This window comes from Mobula birostris, unplaced genomic scaffold (assembly GCF_030028105.1).
Source record: "Mobula birostris isolate sMobBir1 unplaced genomic scaffold, sMobBir1.hap1 scaffold_3324, whole genome shotgun sequence".
Lineage (NCBI taxonomy): Eukaryota > Metazoa > Chordata > Chondrichthyes > Myliobatiformes > Myliobatidae > Mobula > Mobula birostris.
Window position 1 is genome coordinate 4,333 of NW_027276390.1, and position 6,937 is coordinate 11,269.

Sequence of the window (6,937 nt, forward strand, 5' to 3'; positions counted from 1 at the left end):
TGATGGTTGACGGGGTAATAACTGTCCCTGAACCTGATGGTGTGTGTACTGAGGATCCTGTACCTCCACCCTGATGGTTGAGGGATAATAACTGTACCTGAACCTGGTGGTGTGTGTCCTGAGGACCCTGTACATCCTCACTGATGGTTGAGGGGTAATATCTGTTCCCGAACCTGGTGGTGTGGGTCCTGAGGATTCTGTACCACCTCCCTGATGGTTGAGGGTAATAACAGTTCCTGAACCTGGTGATGTGGGTTCAGATGCTCCTGTACCTCCTTCCTGATGGTTGCGGGGTAATGACTGTTCCTGAACCTGGTGGTGTAGATCCTGAGGTACCTGTCCCTCCTTCATGATAGTTGAGGGGGTAATAACTGTCCCTGACCCTGGTGGTGTCAGACCTGAGGATCCTGTACCTACTTCCTGACGGTTGAGGGGTAATAACTGTTCCTGAACCTGGTGGTGTGTGTCCTGAGGACCCTGTATCTCCTCGCTGATGGTTGAGGGATAATAACTGTTCCTGAACCTGGTGGTGTGGTTCCTGAGGCTCCAGTACCTCCTTCCTGATGGTTGAGGGGTAATAACTGTTCCTGAACCTGGTGGTGTGGGTCCTGAGGCTCCTGTAACCACTTCCTGATATTTGGGGGTAATAACTGTTCCTGAACCTGGTGGTGTGGGTCCTGAGGTTCCTGTACCTCCTTCCTGGTAGTTGAGGGGTAATGACCGTTCCTGAACCTGTTGGTGTGGGACCTGAGGATCCTGTACCATCTTCCTGATGGTTGAGGGGTAGTAACTGTTCCTGAACAGGGTGGTGTGGGTCCTGAGGCTCCTGTACCTCCTTCCTGATGGCTGAGGGGTAATAACTGATCCTGAACATGGTGGTGTGGTTCCTGAGGCTCCCAAACCTCCTTCCTGATGGTTCCGGGGTAATAACTCTTCCTGAAACTCGTGGTGATGGTCCTGAGGATCCTGTATCTCCTTCCTGATGGTTGCGGGGTAATAACTGTTCCTGAACCTGGTGGTGTGGGTCCTGAGGCTTCTGTACCACTTTCCTGATGGTTGAGGGGCAATAACAGTTCCTGAACCTGGTGATGAGGGTCCAGATGCTCCTGTACCTCCTTCCTGATGGTTGCAGGATAATAACTGTTCCTGAACCTGGTGGTGTAGATCCTGAGTTTCCTGTCCCTCCTTCCTGATAGTTGAGGGGGTAATAACTGTCCATAACCTGGTGGTGTGGTTCCTGAGGACCCAGTACCTCCTTCCTGATGGTTGAGGGGTAATAACCGTTCCTGAACCTGTTGGTGTGGGACCTGAGGCTCGTGTACCTCCTTCCTGATGGTTGAGGGGTAATAACTGATCCTGAAACTGGTGGTGTGGGCCCTGAGGTTCCTGTACTTCCTTCCTGATGGTTGAGGGGCAATAACTGTTCCTGAACCTGGTGGTGTGTGTCCTGAGACTCCCATACCTCCTTCCTGATGGTTCCGGGGTAATAACTCTTCCTGAAACTCGTGGTGATGGTCCTGAGGATCCTGTATCTCCTTCCTGATGGTTGCGGGGTAATAACTGTTCCTGAAGCTGGTGGTGTGGGTCCTGAGGCTTATGAACCACCTTCCTGATGGTTGAGGGGCAATAACTGTTCCTGAACCTGGTGGTGTGTGTCCTGAGGATCCTGTACCTCCTCCCTGATGGTTGAGGGGTAATAACTGTTCCTGAACCTGGTGGTGTGTGTCCTGAGGACCCTGTACCTCCTCGCTGATGGTTGAGGGATAATAACTGTTCCTGAACCTGGTGGTGTGGGTCCTGAGGCTCCTGTACCTCCTTCCTGATGGTTGAGGGGTAATAACTGTTCCTGAACCTGGTAGTGTGGGTCCTGAGGCTCCTGCACCTCCTTCCTGATAGTTGAGGGATGATAAGTGTTCCTGAAACTGGTGGTGTGGGTCCTGAGGCACCTGTACCTCCTTCCTGATAGTTGAGGGCTACTAACTGTCCCTGAACCTGGTGGTGTGGATTCTGAGGCTCCTGTACCTCCATCCTGATGGTTGAGGAGTAATGACCGTTCCTGAACCTGTTGGTGTGGGAACCTAAGGATCCTGTACCTCCTTCCTGATGGTTGAGGGGTAATAACTGTTCCTGAACAGGTTGGTATGGGTCCTGAGGCTCCTGTACCTCCATCCTGATGGTTGCGGGGTAATATCTGTTCCTGAACCTGGTGGTGTAGCTCCTAAGGCTCCTGTCCCTCCTTCCTGATAGTTGAGGGGCAATAACTGTCCCTGAACCTGGTGGTGTGGGTCCTGAGGCTCCTTTACCTCCATCCTGATGGTTGAGGGGGTAATAACTGTCCCTGAACCTGGTGGTGGTGTGACCTGAGGATCCTGTACCTACATCCTGATGGTTGAGGGGTAATAACTGTTTCTCAACCTGGTGGTGTGTGTACTGAGGATCCTGTACCTCCTTCCTGATGGCTGAGGGGTAATAGCTGTTCCTGAACCTGGTGGTGTGTGTCCTGAGGACCCTGTACCTCCTCGCTGATGGTTGAGTGGTAATAACTGTTCCTGAATCTGGTGGTGTTGGTCCTGAGGCTCCTGTACCTCCTTCCTGATGGTTGAGGGATAATAACTCTTCCTGAACCTGGCGGTGTGGGTCCTGAGGCTCCTGCACCTCCTTCCAGACGGTTGAGGGGTAATAACTGTTCCTGAACCTGGTGGTGTGGGTCCTCAGGCTCCTGTACCTCCTTCCTGATGATTGAGGGGTAATAACTGTTCCTGAATCTGGTGGTGTTGGTCCTGAGGCTCCTGTACCTCCTTCCTGATGGTTGAGGGGTAATAACTCTTCCTGAACCTGGTGGTGTGGGCCCTGAGGCTCCTTACCTCCTTCCAGACGGCTGAGGGGTAATAACTGTTCCTGAACCTGGTGGTGTGGGTCCTCAGGCTCCTGTACCTCCTTCCTGATGATTGAGGGGTAATAACTGTTCCTGAACCTGTTGGTGTGGGTCCTCAGGCTCCTGTACCTCCTTCCAGATGGTTGAGGGGCAATAACTGTTCCTGAACCTGGTGGTGTGGGTCTTCAGTCTCCTGTACCTCCTTTCTGATGGTTGAGGAGTAAAAACTGTTCCTGAACCTGGTGGTGTGGGTCCTGAGGCTTCTGTACCTCCTTCCTGGTAGTTGAGGGGTAATAACAGTTCCTCAACATGGAGGTGTGGGTCCTGAGGCTTCTGTACTTCCTTCCTCAGAGCTGAGGGGTAATAACTGTCCCTGAAGCTGGTGGTGTGGGTCCTGAGGCTCCTGTCCCTCCATGCTGATAGTTGAGGGGCAATAACTGTCCCTGAACCTGGTGGTGTGGGTCCTGAGGCTCCTGTACCTCCTTCCTGATGTTTGCGGAATAATCAATGTCCCTGAACCTGGAGTTGTGGGTCCTGAGGCTCATGTACCTCCATCCTGATGGTTGACGGGGTAATAACTGTCCCTGAACCTGATGGTGTGTGTACTGAGGATCCTGTACCTCCACCCTGATGGTTGAGGGGTAATAACTGTACCTGAACCTGGTGGTGTGTGTCCTGAGGACCCTGTACCTCCTCACTGATGGTTGAGGGGTAATAACTGTTCCTGAACCTGGTGGTGTGGGTCCTGAGGATTCTGTACCACCTTCCTGATGGTTGAGGGTAATAACAGTTCCTGAACCTGGTGATGTGGGTTCAGATGCTCCTGTACCTCCTTCCTGATGGTTGCGGGGTAATATCTGTTCCTGAACCTGGTGGTGTAGATCCTGAGGTACCTGTCCCTCCTTCATGATAGTTGAGGGGGTAATAACTGTCCCTGACCCTGGTGGTGTCGGACCTGAGGATCCTGTACCTACTTCCTGACGGTTGAGAGGTAATAACTGTTCCTGAACCTGGTGGTGTGTGTCCTGAGGACCCTGTACCTCCTCGCTGATGGTTGAGGGATAATAACTGTTCCTGAACCTGGTGGTGTGGTTCCTGAGGCTTCAGTACCTCCTTCCTGATGGTTGAGGGGTAATAACTATCCCTGAACCTGGTGGTGCGGGTCCTGAGGCTCCTGTACATCCATCCTGATGGTTGAGGGGTAATGACCGTTCCTGAACCTGTTGGTGTGGGACCTGAGGATCCTGTACCATCTTCCTGATGGTTGAGGGGTAGTAACTGTTCCTGAACAGGGTGGTGTGGGTCCTGAGGCTCCTGTACCTCCTTCCTGATGGTTGAGGGGTAATAACTGATCCTGAACATGGTGGTGTGGTTCCTGAGGCTCCCAAACCTCCTTCCTGATGGTTGCGGGGTAATAACTCTTCCTGAAACTCGTGGTGATGGTCCTGAGGATTCTGTATCTCCTTCCTGATGGTTGCGGGGTAATAACTGTTCCTGAACCTGGTGGTGTGGGTCCTGAGGCTTCTGTACCACTTTCCTGATGGTTGAGGGGCAATAGCAGTTCCTGAACCTGGTGATGTGGGTCCAGATGCTCCTGTACCTCCTTCCTGATGGTTGCAGGATAATAACTGTCCATAACCTGGTGGTGTGGTTCCTGAGGACCCAGTACCTCCTTCCTGATGGTTGAGGGGTAATAACTGTTTCTGAACCTGGTGGTGTGGGTCCTGAGGCTCCTGTAACCAATTCCTGATAGTTGCGGGTAATAACTGTTCCTGAACCTGGTGGTGTGGGTCCTGAGGTTCCTGTACCTCCTTCCTGATAGTTGAGGGGTAATAACTATCCCTGAACCTGGTGGTGTGGGTCCTGAGGCTCCTGTACATCCATCCTGATGGTTGAGGGGTAATGACCGTTCCTGAACCTGTTGGTGTGGGACCTGAGGCTCGTGTACCTCCTTCCTGATGGTTGAGGGGTAATAACTGATCCTGAAACTGGTGCTGTGGGCCCTGAGGTTCCTGTACTTCCTTCCTGATGGTTGAGGGGCAATAACTGTTCCTGAACCTGGTGGTGTGGTTCCTGAGACTCCCATACCTCCTTCCTGATGGTTCCGGGGTAATAACTCTTCCTGAAACTCGTGGTGATGGTCCTGAGGATCCTGTATCTCCTTCCTGATGGTTGCGGGGTAATAACTGTTCCTGAAGCTAGTGGTGTGGGTCCTGAGGCTTCTGAACCACCTTCCTGATGGTTGAGGGGCAATAACTGTTCCTGAACCTGGTGGTGTGTGTCCTGAGGATCCTGTACCTCCTCCCTGATGGTTGAGGGGTAATAACTGTTCCTGAACCTGGTGGTGTGTGTCCTGAGGACCCTGTACCTCCTCGCTGAATAACTGTTCCTGAACCTGTTGGTGTGGTTCCTGAGGCTCCTGTACCTCCTTCCTGATGGTTGAGGGGTAATAACTGTTCCTGAACCTGGTAGTGTGGGTCCTGAGGCTCCTGCACCTCCTTCCTGATAGTTGAGGGATGATAAGTGTTCCTGAAACTGGTGGTGTGGGTCCTGAGGCACCTGTAACTCCTTCCTGATAGTTGAGGGCTACTAACTGTCCCTGAACCTGGTGGTGTGGATCCTGAGGCTCCTGTACCTTCATCCTGATGGTTGAGGGGTAATGACCGTTCCTGAACCTGTTGGTGTGGGAACCTAAGGATCCTGTACCTCCTTCCTGATGGTTGAGGGGTAATAACTGTTCCTGAACAGGTTGGTATGGCTCCTGAGGCTCCTATACCTCCTTCCTGATGGTTGCGGGGTAATAACTGTTCCTGAACCTGGTGGTGTAGTTCCATAGGCTCCTGTACCTCCTTCCTGATAGTTGAGGGGTAATAACTGTTCCTGAACCTGGTAGTGTGGGTCCTGAGGCTCCTGCACCTCCTTCCTGATAGTTGAGGGATGATAACTGTTCCTGAACCTGGTGGTGTGGGTCCTGAGGCTCCTGTACCTCCTTCCTGATAGTTGAGGGGTACTAACTGTCCCTGAACCTGGTGGTGTGGATCCTGAGGCTCCTGTACCTCCATCCTGATGGTTGAGGGGTAATGACCGTTCCTGAACCTGTTGGTGTGGGAACCTGAGGATCCTGTACCTACTTCCTGATGGTTGAGGGGTAATAACTGTTTCTCAACCTGGTGGTGTGTGTACTGAGGATCCTGTACCTCCACCCTGATGGTTGAGGTGTAATAACTGTTCCTGAACCTGGTGGTGTGTGTCCTGAGGACCCTGTACCTACTCGCTGATTATTGAGAGGTAATAACTGTTCCTGAAACTGGTGGTGTTGGTCCTGAGGCTCCTGTACCTCCTTCCTGATGGTTGAGGGATAATAACTCTTCCTGAACCTGGTGGTGTGTGTACTGAGGATCCTGTACCTCCTTTCAGACGGTTGAGGGGTAATAACTGTTCCTCAACATGGAGGTGTGGGTCCTGAGGCTTCTGTACTTCCTTCCTCAAGTTGAGGAGTAATAACTGTCCCTGAACCTGGTGTTGTGGGTCCTGAGGCTCCTGTACCTCCTTCCTGATGGTTGAGGGGTAATAACTGTTCCCGAACCTGGTGAAGTGTGTCCTGAGGCTACTGTACCCCATTCCTGATGGCTGAGGGGTAATAACTGTCCCTGAACCTGGTGTTGTGGGTCCTGAGGCTCCTGTACCTCCTTCCTGATGGTTGGGGGGTAATAACTCTTCCTGAACCTGGCGGTGTGGGTTCTGAGGCTCCTGTACCTGCTTCCAGATGGTTGTGAGGTAATAACTCTTCCTCAAACTGGTAGTGAGGGTCCTGAGGCTCCTGTACCTCCATCCTCATGGTTGAGGGGTAATAACTGTTCCTGAACCTGGTGGTGTGGGACCTGAGGATCCTGAACCTCCTCCGTGATGGTTGAGGGGTAATAACTGTTCCTGAACCTGGCGGTGTGGGTCCTGAGGCACCTGTACCTCCTTCCTGATGTTTGAGGGGTAATAAGTGTCCCTGAACCTGGTGGTGTTTGTCCGGAGGCTACTGTACCTCCTTCCTGATGGTTGAGGGGTGAT